Genomic DNA, 13,142 nt, shown 5'->3' with positions numbered 1-13,142 from the left:
TTTTTCACGTTTTTAATAAAATGGTTTAGTATTTTTATATTTATGAGTATTGTGTCAGCATGTATGCATGTGTGAATTACTGGTGCCCACAAGGTCAGAAGAGGCCATTGTCCTCGCCCCTGTGAGCTGGAAATACAGACAGATTTTTGTGAGGCTTCATTCTGGTGCAACCACATCTAATTTTTCCAAAAACTTATTCTTCTTAAACTCTGTAATAGCTAAAGTAGCAAACCAAGATTCTTAATAATTAAAATAAAATTTGTGGTATTACACATAGACATTCTTGTGATATTTTTGCTGCCAAGTGCTATAGATTTTTTAAGTTCACTATATACCATGTGCTGAAATTTCCACAGGAGTTCTCTTAGTCTCTCCTCTTTATTTTACATCATAAATGTTCCCTGATGCTGAGGTTACTCAAAGAAAGTTCCTTGCTGATGCTGACTTTTTGCATTTTTCTTTGAAAGGAATTTAATCTACTCTCAGCCATCAAAAATAGTTTAAATGTCCTCTTGTAGCTTTAATACCCTTTCCTAAGTGTAGTTTCTCTGGATCCACAAAAAATACTGTGAATTTAAATTTTCCCTTTTTACCACAGTTACTTAATGAGTCTTATATGAAAATTTCATGTGTCTGTGTATTTGCACTTCATCAATACTGACATATTATTAGTGAAACAAAAATAATTTATATATGATGTACAGTGTGATTTTTCTGTACATGTGTATGCATGTGTGTGTGCACAGATGAATGATATGTGTGAATGTGTATGTTGAGGACAGGAGACAGCGTTTGCTATTTTTCTTCAGAAGGCACTCACCTTGGTTTTGATAGTGTCTCTCAGTGACCTGTGGATTGCCAAATAGGACAAGATGATATCCTGGGTATTTTTCTCTGCCTCTCCAGCTCGGGATTACAAGTATGCAACACCATCGTTCACTTAGTTTGTTCTTTTATTGATAATAAAAATAAAATCTACTCGTTTTTTTCATACAGTATACTCTCAATAGACTTTCTCCTCCCTGTCACTTATTTCCAGGAAAGCTGAGCTTTGGTAATGAAGGAAATCAGAGAAAACAGAGATCTTGTGAAGATGTCATTGAATTAGGAAACAAATCAAGCCCCAGAGAGCAGCATAACTTGGCAGCTTTGGCCACATGTTTCTAGCTTTAGATGAAGGTTAGAAGAAAGGTTATAGAATCTCCCTCTGTGACTGAGAAAAGCTGCTGAGGCCAGGCACATGGGTGTCACTGCATGGAGGCCTAGAGAGGCCATTGTGTCAGTCTGTGAAAGTCAATCCTGGATTGCCTCAGAGATCCCAGGCTGTTGGAGATGCCAGAGCCATGTGATAGCTGCTGAGGAAAGCTGCTAACAGGGTGTAGAGCCAGCCCAAGTGAGAGAAGTGTGATGTGGTTCTGATCTTAGCCATTCTGACCATTCTGGTGCAAGATGGTAGCTCAGAGTCATTTTGATTTGCCTTTCCCTGATGACTAAGGATGTTGAGCAATTCCTTAAATGTCTTTCAGCCTTTTGAGACTTTTCTGTTGAGAATTCTCTGTTTAGATCTGTACCCCATTTTTAACTTGATTATTTTGTACTTTGATATCTAGTTTCATGATTTCTTTATATACTTTGGAGATCAGCTCTCTGTCAGATATGGGGTTGGTGAAGATCTTTTCCCATATGTAGGCTGTTGTTTTTTTTTAAAGTGTTCTTTTTTATTAATTATTATTTATTTTTTTAAAGGATTTTGTCCTTTATTTTTCTCTCCCAAGGCTACATATATTTTTAAACACATTGTAAACAGTTTAGAGGTTTTTGCATCTGGATGTATCTTTACTGTATATCTCTCTTTGTCTAATCATATGAGTCTTTAATTTGCTAAGTGATATGGCTAAGATTAAAGCTATGACTTTGATGGCTGGATCCAGCCCATTCCTTAGCTTTACGAGAGTCTAGCTTCATGGCATAGATACTGGTGGAAACCTTATTTATTGCCACAATTCTATGGAGTTTCAAGCTCCCTGCCACCACCAAGAAGGATGTTGTCATGAACACCAGTTAAGTGTTTGGTGGTAGGGCCTCTTAAAAGAGCTGTAAGGTTTTTGTATCTAAAGCTAAGTCAGTAAGACTATCTTTTTTTTTTATTGCGAAAAGAAGAAAAAAAAACATAAACAAAAAACAAGTTTCTACCTCCTCCCAGCCTCCCATTTCCCTCCCCCTCCTCCCACCCTTCTCCCCCTCCTCCCACCCTTCTCCCCCTCCCCCCACTCCTCTCCCCCCCTCCCTATCCAGTCCACAGAGCAGTCCGGGTTCCCTGCCCTGTGGTAAGTCCTAGGTCCTCCCCCCTCCGTCCATATCTAGGAAGGTGAACATCCAAACTGGCTAGGCTCCCACAAGCCAGCACATTAAGTAGGATCAAAACCCCCTGCCATTGTCCTTGGTGTCTCATCAGCCCTCATTGTTCGCCATGTTCAGAGAGTCCGGATTTATCCCATGCTTTTTCGGTCACAGTCCAGCTGGCCTTGGTGAGCTCCCCGTAGATCAGCTCCACTGTCTCAGTGGGTGGATGCACGCCTCGTGGTCCCGAATTCTTTGTTCATGTTCTCCCTCCTTCTGCTCCTCCTTGGGACCTTGGGAGCTCAGTCCAGTGCTCCTGTGTGGGTCTCTGTCTCTATCTCTATCCATCACCAGATGAAGATTCTATGATGATATGCAAGATATTCGTCAGTATTGCTCTAGGATAGGGTCATTTCAGGTTCCCAATCCTCAGCTGCCCAAGGAACTAACTGGGAACCTCATCTTGGGCACTAGGGAGCCCCTCTAGGGTCAAGTCTCTTGCCCACCCTAAACTGGCTCCCTTAACTAAGAATTGTGGTTCCGTGCTCCCCTATCCACCTTTCCTTTATCCCAATTCTCCTGTTTCCCAGGTCCCCCCTCCTTCCCTTCTACCTTTTCTCTCCCCATCTCCCTTTACCCCCATCCCACCCCATCCCCAAGATCCCATTTTCTCCCCGGAAATTTGGTCTACTTCCCTTAGCCAAGAGGACAACTATATGTTTTTCCTTGGGTTCACCTTCTTACTTAGCTTCTTTAGGTTCACCTCTTGTAGACTCCGTGGTCCTTATTTATGGCTAGAAACCAATTATGAGTGAGTACATCCCATATTCATCTTTTTGGGTCTGGGACACCTCACTCAGGATAGTGTTTTCTATTTCCATCCATTTGCATGCAAAATTCGAGAAGTCATTGTTTTTTACCGCAGCGTAGAACTCTAGCGTGTATATATTCCATACTTTCTTCATCCATTCTTCTATTGAAGGGCATCTAGGTTGTTTCCAGGTTCTGGCTATTACAAATAATACTGCTATGAACATAGCTGAACAAATGCTTTTGTCATTTGATAAAGCATCTCTTGGGTATATTCCCAAGAGTGGTATTGCTGGGTCCAGGGGTAAGTTGATCCCGAATTTCCTGAGAAACCGAAACACTGACTTCCACAGTGGTTGCACAAGATTGCATTCCCACCAGCAATGGATGAGGGTACCCCTTCCTCCACAGCCTCTCCAGCAAAGGTTATCCTTGGTGTTTTTGACTTTAGCCATTCTGACAGGTATAAGATGATATCTCAAAGTTGTTTTGATTTGCATTTCCCTGATTGCTAAGGAAGTTGAGCACGACCTTAAGTGTCTTTTGGCCATTTGAACTTCTTCTGTTGAGAATTCTCTGTTCAGTTCAGTGCCCCATTTTTTAATTGGGTTAATTAGCATTTTAAAGTCTAGTTTCTTGAGTTCTCTATATATTTTGGAGATCAGACCTTTGTCTGTTGTGGGGTTGGTGAAAATCTTCTCCCAGTCAGTAGGTTGCCTTTGTGTCTTAGTGACCATGTCCTTTGCTTTACAGAAGCTTCTCAGTTTAAGTAGGTCCCATTTATTCAATGTTGCCCTTAATGTCTGTGCTTCTGGGGTTATACATAGGAAGCGATCTCCTGTGCCCATCTGTTGTAGGGTATTTCCCACTTTCTCTTCTATCAGATTCAGTGTGTTCGGGCTGATATTGAGGTCTTTAATCCATTTGGACTTGAGTTTTGTGCACGGTGAGAGATATGGGTCTATTTTCATTCTTCTACAGGTTGACATCCAGTTGTGCCAGCACCATTTGTTGAAGATGCTTTCTTTCTTCCATTGCATACTTTTAGCTCCTTTATCGAAAATGAGGTGTTCATAGGTTTGTGGGATAAAATCCGGGTCTTCAATAGGATTCCATTGGTCGACTTCTCTGTTTTTATGCCAGTACCACACTGTTTTCATTACTGGAGCTCTGTAATAGAGTTTGGAGTCAGGGATGGTAATGCCTCCAGAAGATCCTTTATTGTATAGGATTGTTTTGGCTATCCTGGGTTTTTTGTTTTTCCATATAAAGTTGATTATTGTCTTCTCCAGATCTGATAGGAATTTTGATGGGATCTTGATGGGGATTGCATTGAATCTATAAATTGCCTTTGGTAGAATTGCCATTTTTACTATGTTGATCCTCCCAATCCAAGAGCAAGGGAGGTCCATCCATTTTTTGGTATCCTCTTCAATTTCTTTCTTCAATGCCTTAAAGTTCTTGTCAAATAGATCTTTCACTTCCTTGGTTAGATTTACCCCCAGATATTTTATGTTGTTTGTGGCTATCGTGAATGGTGAAGCTTCTCTGATTTCCCTCTCTGCTTCCCTATCCTTTGTGTATAAGAGGGCAACTGATTTTTTGGAGTTGATCTTGTATCCTGCCACATTACTAAAGCTGTTTATCAGCTGTATAAGTTCTTTGGTGGAGTTTTGGTGGTCGCTTATGTACACTATCATATCATCTGCAAATAACAAAAGTTTAACTTCTTCCTTTCCAATTCGAATCCCCTTGATCCCATTATGTTGTCTTATTGCTATTGCTAGAACTTCAAGCACTATATTGAAGAGGTATGGTGAGAGTGGACAGCCTTGCCGTGTTCCTGAGTTAAGCGGGATGGCTTTGAGTTTCTCTCCATTTAATTTGATGTTAGCTGTCGGCTTGCTGTATATAGCTTTTATTATATTTAGGTATGACCCTTTTATCCCTAATCTCTCCAAGACTTTTAACATAAATGGATGTTGAATTTTGTCAAATGCTTTTTCTGCATCTAATGAAATGATCATATGGTTTTTTTCTTTCAGTTTATTTATATGCTGGATTACATTGATAGATTTTCGTATGTTGAACCAGCCCTGCATCTGAGGAATGAAGCCTACTTGATCATAATGGATAATTTTTCGGATGTGTTCTTGGATTCGATTTGCCAGTATTTTGTTGAGGATTTTTGCGTCGATATTCATGAGTGAGATTGGCCTGTATTTCTCTTTCCTAGTTGAGTCTTTGAGTGCTTTTGGTATCAGAGTAATTGTGGCTTCATAAAAGGAATTTGGTAATGACCCTTCTGATTCTATATTGTGGAATACATTAAGGAGTATAGGTATTAGGTCTTCTTGGAGGTTCTGGTAGAATTCTGCATTGAAACCATCTGGTCCTGGGCTTTTTTTGGTAGGGAGGTTTTTGATAACAGCTTCTAATTCTTCGCGACTAACAGGTCTGTTTAGATTGTTCACCTGGTCCTGGTTTAGTTTTGGTAAATGGTATTTATCTAAAAAAGCGTCCATTTCTTTTACATTTTCCAGTTTTGTGGCATATAGGCTTTTGTAGTAAGATCTAATGACTCTCTGAATTTCCTCTGTGTCTGTGGTTATGTCCCCCTTTTCATTTCTGATCTTATTAATTTGCGTGTTCTCTCTCTTTCGTTTGATTAGTTTGGATAGGGGTTTATCTATCTTGTTGATTTTCTCCAGGAACCAGCTTTTTGTTTCATTGATTCTTTGGATTGTTTTCTGTGTTTCTATTTTGTTGATTTCAGCCCTCAATTTGATTATTTCCAGTCTTCTACTCCTCCTAGGTGAGTCTGCTTCTTTTTTTTCTAGAGCTTTCAAGTGGGCTGTTAAGTCTCCAATATGTGCTTTCTCTGTTTTCTTTAGGTGGGCACTTAGTGCTATGAACTTTCCTCTCAGGACTGCTTTCATAGTGTCCCATAAGTTCGAGTATGTTGTTTCTTTATTTTCATTGAATTCAAGGAAGACTTTAATTTCTTTCTTTATTGCTTCCTTAATCCAGGTATGGTTCAGTAGATGACTGTTCAGTTTCCATGAGTTTGTAGGCTTTCTGGGGGTAGCATTGTTGTTGAATTCTAACTTTAATCCATGGTGATCTGATAAGACACAGGTGGTTACTAATATTTTTTTGTACCTGTGTAAGTTCGCTTTGTTACCAAGTATGTGGTCAATTTTCGAGAAGGTTCCATGAGCTGCAGAGAAGAAGGTATATTCTTTCCTCTTTGGGTGGAATAATCTATAGATGTCTGTTAAGTCCATTTGCTTCATTACCTCCATTAATTCTCTAATTTCTCTGTTAGGTTTCTGTCTGATTGACCTGTCCATTGGTGAGAGAGGAGTGTTGAAGTCTCCTACTATTAGTGTGTGTGGTTTGATGGCTGCCTTGAGTTTTAGTAATGTTTCTTTTACGTACGTGGGTGCTTTTATATTAGGGGCATAGATATTCAGGATTGAGACTTCTTCCTGATGAATTGTTCCTGTTATGAGTATAAAATGTCCCTCTCCATCTCTTCTGATTGATTTAAGTTTGAAGTCAACTTTGTTAGAAATTAGTATGGCCACACCTGCTTGTTTCTTAGGTCCATTTGCTTGATAAGCCTTTTCCCAGCCCTTTACTCTGAGTAGTTGCCTGTCTTTGTGGTTGAGGTGTGTTTCTTGTAGACAGCAGAATGTTGGATCCTGTTTTCTTATCCAATCTCTTAGCCTGTGCCTTTTTATAGGTGAGTTGAGCCCATTGATATTAAGTGATATTAATGACCAGTGGTTGTTAACTCCGGTCACTTTTTAAATAGTAGGGTTTGTGTGTTTTCCTTCTTTGATTTGCGCTGGTGAAGAGTCTCTAGATGTCTGAGTTATTGTGGTCATTGTTGGACTCCTTGGTTAGTGATTTTCCTTCTATTATTTTCTGTAAGGCTGGATTTGTGGCTACGTATTGTTTAAATTTGTTTTTATCCTGGAAAATTTTGTTTTCTCCATTTATAGTGAATGAAAGTTTGGCTGGATATAGTAGTCTGGGCTTGCATCCGTGGGCTCTTAGTTTTTGGAGAACATCTATCCAGGACCTTCTGGCTTTCATGGTTTCCATAGAGAAGTCAGGTGTAAGTCTGATAGGTTTACCTTTATAAGTAACTTGGCCTTTTTCCTTTGCGGCTCTTAATATTCTTTCTTTATTCTGTATATTTTGTGTTTTCATTATTATATGGCGAGGGGATGTTTTCTTTTGATCCAGCCTATTTGGTGTTCTGTATGCTTCTTGAACCTTCATAGGTACCTCTGTCTTCAGGTTGGGAAAGTTTTCTTCTATAATTTTATTAAGTATATTTTCTGTACCGTTGAGCTGCACTTCTTCTCCTTCTTCTACTCCAATTATTCTTAGGTTTGGTCTTTTTATTGTGTCCCATATTTCCTGAATGTTTTGTGATGAGAGTTTGTTGGACTTGCTGTTTTCTTTGATCAGAGTGTTTATTTTCTCTATGTTATCCTCAGAATCTGAGATTCTTTCTTCTATCTCTTGTATTCTGCTGGTTATACTTGATTCTGTAGTCTCTATTCGTTTACCTAGATTTTCCATGTCCAGTCAGCCCTCTGTTTGTGTTTTCTTCTTTGCCTCCATTTCAGTTTTCAAGTCATGAACTGTTTCCTTTATCTGCTTGATTGTTTTTCCTTGGTTTCCTAGGGTATCATTCACTGATTTACTCAATTCCTCGAACTTTCTATTATACTTCTCATCCATTTCTATAAGGGCGTTTTTTATATGCTGTTTAAGGGTGTCAATCACTTTCATGAAGTCAGTTTTTTCTACTTCTTCTTGATTAAGGTGTTCATGTCCTCCTGTTGTGGGGTCACTGGCTTCTGGTGGTTTCATGTTGTTTTTCAGATTGTTGGGAGAATTCCTGCATTGGCGTCTGCCCATCTCTTCCTCCCAATACTCCCCTTTGGATCTTCTTTTATAGGATCAGGTCTTCTTGCCCACTGATGTACCTTCCCAGTGATGTCACCCCCAGAGATGTTTCTCCACAATGATGTTTCACTCGGTGCCCAGAACGAAACTCCATGCTGCTTGGTTAGCTCGCGAACAAAGGGCCCACCCTGCTCACTGCGGGCAGGCTATGGGAACAAAGGAGCTACCGGCCACCCCTATGTCCTCCCAGTTCAGATTCGGTCCCAGCGCCCTAGCAGGCTGGGCAGGGAGGCACTATGCCCCAAAGGAGGGAGGGAGACAGGGGGTGTGGGGATCTGGATGTAAGCTGAATGGGACAGGAAGAGAGAGGGGGTTTGGGCAGTATAGCCCCTGTAGGATGGCCCCAAGCAGTTTCTTTTTATTTAACCAATGACCTTCCTCCATCAGGTACCCTGATAATTAAACCATGCAAATATACAACAAAGAAATAGAATTACAGGCCAATCTCCCTCATGAACATTAGTGCAAAAACACGCAATAAAATACTAGTGAATGTAATACAAGAACACATAAAAAAAATCATCCAGCATGATCAAATAGCCTTTATCCCAGAGATGCAGGTATAATTCAACATAGAAAGTCTGTCAATGTAATCCACCACGTAACTAAACTAAAAGAAAAAAAAAATCACACAATCATCTTATTAGATGCTGAAAAGGCCTTTGACAAAATCCAACACCCCTTCATGATAAAGGTATTGGTGACAGGGGTGGGGTGTTACAGGAAATTGACCAAAACTTTAAGAAGACAGTTTACATCAAACCAGCAGCACAACATCAAATTAAATGAAGAGAAACTCAAAGCAATTTCACTGAAATCCTGTGCAAAACAATGTTGTCTAATCCTTCCACATCTATTCAATATGAAACTCAAAGTTCTAGCTAGAGCAATAAGACAACAAAAGAAGATAAATGGGATACATATTGGAAAGAAAGAAGTTAAAGTTATGGTATTTGCAGATGAAATGATAGCATACATAAGTGACTCCAAGGATTCTACCAGCGAATTCCCACAGCTGATAAATACCTTCAGTAATATAGCAAGATTAGCTAAAATAATAATAAAATGTAGCCCTCCTGTATACAAATAATAAACAGGCAGAAAAGGATTCAGAGACCATCACCATTTACAATAACCATAAATAATATGAAATATCGTGGAGCACCTCTAACAAAACAAGCGAAAGATCAAAATGACAAGAACATTAAGACTTTGAAGAAAGAAGCTGAAGAAGATATCAGAAAACGGAAATATCGCCCATGCTGTTGTATAAGCAGGATTAAAATAATAAAAATGACAACCTCACCAAAAGCAATCTAGAGGTTCAATGAACTCCCCATTAAAATCCCAAAACAATCATACACAGAACTCAAAAGAACAATATTCCACTCCATATAGAAAAATAAAAAAAAACAAGACAGCTAAAACAATACAGTATTATAAAAGAACTTCCAAAGACATCACCATCCCTGACATCAAGCTCTATTAAAGAGCCATATCTAAAAAAAAAACCTGGTTTGGCATAAAAACAGACAACAGACACATGGACCAATGGAAACAATTTGAATACTTTGACATTAAACCACACACCAATGAATCCCTGATTTTTGAAAAAGAAGCTAAAATTATACAATGGAAAAAGAAAGCATCTTCAACAATGGTGCTGGCATAACTGGATGTCATCATGTAGAACATTGCAATTATATCCTTGTCTATCACCATGTACAAAATTCAAGTCCAAGTGGATCAGAGACCTCAACATAAATCCAAGTATAATGACCCTAATAGAACAGGAAGTGGAGTTAGCCTTGAATGCATTGGCACAAGATATCACTTCCTAAATATAATACCAGCGATATAGACACTAAGAGCAACAATCAATAAATAGAACCTCCTGAAATTGAAAATCTTCTTTAAGGTGAAGGATACCATAAATAAGATAAAACAACAGCCTACAAATGGGAAAAGATCTTCACCAACCCCATATCTGACAGAGGGCTGATCTCCAAAGTATATAAAGAAATCAAGAAACTAGATATCAAAGTACAAAATAATCAAGTTAAAACTGAGGTACAGATCTAAACAGAGAATTCTCAACAGAAAAGTCTCAAAAGACTGAAAGACATTTAAGGAATTGCTCAATATGCCTAATCGTCAGGGAAAGGCAAATCAAAATGACTCTGAGCTACCATCTTGCACCAGAATGGTCGGAATGGCTAAGATCAAAACCACAGCACACTTCTCTCACTTGGGCTGGCTCTACACCCTGTTAGCATCTTTCCTCAGCAGGTATCACATGGCTCTGGCATCTCCAACAACCTGGGGTCTCTGAAGCAATCCAGGTTTGACTTTCACAGACTGACACAATGGCCTCTCTAGGCCTCCATGCAGTGACACCTGTGCCTGGTATCAGCGGCATTCCTTAGTCACAGAGGTGGATTCCATAACCTCGTTCTTCTAACCTTCATCTAGAGCCAGAACCATGTGACCAAAGCTGCCAAATTCTGCTGCTGTCTGGGGCTATGATATGACTCTTCATTCAATTACATCTTCAGAAGATCTTGGTTTTCTCTGTTTTTTTTTTCACTACCAAAGCTCAGTTTTCCTGGAACTAAGTAAAAGGGAGGAGAAACTCTATTCAGTATATAATATATGTAAAAAATCAAATAGTTTTTTATTATCAATAAAAGAAAAATTTGTGTGGAGTGTGGTGTTGCACATTTGTAATCCTGAGCTGGAGAGTCATAGACAGGAAAATACCTGGGACTATCATCTTGTCCTATTGGTCAATCCACACGTCACTAGAGACACTATCAAAACCAAGGTGAGTGAATTCGAAAGAAAACAGCAAACGTTGTCTCCTGGCCTCCAAATACACAGGTTCACATATCCTTCATCTATCCACACACAAGCAAACACATGTACACTAAAAACACACTGTACGTCATGAATATCTACAAACAATTTTTGTTTTACTAATAATATCTCAGTATTGATGAAGTACAAATACACAGGCACATGGGATTTTCAGGGAAGACTCATTAAGTTACTGTAGTAAAAAGGGGAATTTTAAATTCACAGTATTTATGGATCAAGAGAAACTACACTTAGAGAAGAGAACTAAAGCTGCAATGGGACATTTGATCTATTTTTGATAGCTGAGAGCATATTAAATTCAAAAGAAAAATGTAAAGAGTTGGTAGCAGCAAGGAGCTTCCTTTGAGCGACCTCAGCATCAGGGAACATTTATGATATAAAGTAAAGAGGAGAGAGAGAGAAAATTCCTGTGGAAATTTCAACTATAGTGTAGAATGAAGTTAAAGGAATTGACAGCACTTGGCAGCAGAAATATTACAAGAATGCTCATGTGTAATGCCACACATTTTATTTAAAATATGAGAAATCTTGATTTTCTACTTGAACTATTGCAGAGTTTAAAAAGAATGTGTTTTTTTGGAAAAATCAGTTGTGGCTGCATCAGAATGAGACCTCACAAACAACTGTCTGTCCAACTCAGGAGGGGAGACAATGGCCTCTTCTGACATTGTGGGCACCAGGAATTAACAGATACATACAAGCTGACAATATAATCATGAATATAAAAACAATAAATCATTTTATGAAAAATGAGAAAAATTATCTCTTTTTAAAAATCTGATGGCACATAGACTGCATGTGTTTCAGCATATTGGTTATTCTGTTATCAGAACTGATTTGTATCAGAGGAGTAATTGTGGGATAGACATTCATCACAAACTTCTGAACACTCAGAGTGACTGGATCGTACATCCGTAATAAAATTGCAGTGGATGAGATGATGAAGTCCACCCAGTACATGACCACAAAGGAGACCACCAGCAGCAAAATGGTCTGGGTGGCCCTTTTCTCAGGAGATGCTCTCAGGTGGCTGAGGCTGTGAAGATGCTTATGTTGCCTCTGATGTCTGAGCAAGATAATCACCATGTATACACTAGTAGCCAGCATAACTCCTATAAGAACAACATCTCTGGAGATTGTAGTTGTTAAAATCAGTGCCCTGATGATGTAGTTCATGGGAAAGAGTGAACAGAATTTAGTGACCTTCATCTGGTTGGTCTCACTCACATTAGTAAAAGCACCAGCATAGAAAATATGGTTGCAATTTAATAACAAGTTGAAAGACCAAATAAATAAGAAAGCAGAAATCATGTAATTTTTTAGTTTATATTTAAATTTTGCCAACAAAGAGGAACTGGGACTGATAGTGACAGCCTGGAACACACTCAGGAGGCAGGTGGTGCAGATGGAGAGGCCTCTCAACACCCTGGTTATGTAAAAATTTGTCTTACATTTAAAGTCATTGTCAATGTTCAGTGATTCAAATATGTCCCAATGCCAAATATCGGTTTTTGTGATGAGCAACACTATGTGGATGAAGGTCAGGTGACAGGAGATCAAGTCCATGGACTTAGGTCTGTGACACAGAATTATGAAAGTATAGAAAACAAGGAGAAACATATTGGCCAGGACTCCAAGTCCAGCTTGGAAATTAAGGACAATACTTAATGAGGACATATGTAGAAATTCTATTCATCTTAAAAACATAAAAAGAAAGAATGAAATTTATGCCCTGGCAATGCTGAAGTATGCATTAGCATTCCATATGTTGTTGTTCTGTTGGCCTTGTCAATCTTCGGTTTCATGGTCTAATTTGATGAGGACGACTGACCAGCTATCTTCCTCAATAGGGCACCAGATCCCAACACAGATGGTTGTGGAAATCTATTTCAAATATCTGAAAAAAATAATATTCACCAAACTTTTGATTAATTGGTCAGTATGTCTATATCATCATTCTGTTTTGCCTATTTATTCTTAACTAATACATATTTTTAATTTTTGAAGTTTCATATTAGACATGGCCTATGTTTCTAAATAGTCTCAATATTTCTCCTGGACGTGCAACATATTGAGAATGCTAAATGCATTCTTAGCCATAGCCTATGCAGAATGCACACTTTATG

At 38.8% G+C, this 13,142-nt stretch overlaps 1 pseudogene; it reads right to left on the bottom strand.

Moving 5' to 3' along the window:
* Positions 1 to 11,775: 11,775 nt before the first annotated feature.
* On the bottom strand, positions 11,776 to 12,723 carry LOC121439675 (annotated as a pseudogene).
* Positions 12,724 to 13,142: the final 419 nt, after the last annotated feature.

Source organism: Microtus oregoni, unplaced genomic scaffold (genome assembly GCF_018167655.1).
Source record: "Microtus oregoni isolate MIOR12 unplaced genomic scaffold, Mior012 000062F_ref0000492, whole genome shotgun sequence".
Classification (NCBI taxonomy): domain Eukaryota; kingdom Metazoa; phylum Chordata; class Mammalia; order Rodentia; family Cricetidae; genus Microtus; species Microtus oregoni.
Note: the sequence above shows the minus strand (reverse complement) of the source record. Positions and strands in the feature narration are given on the sequence as shown.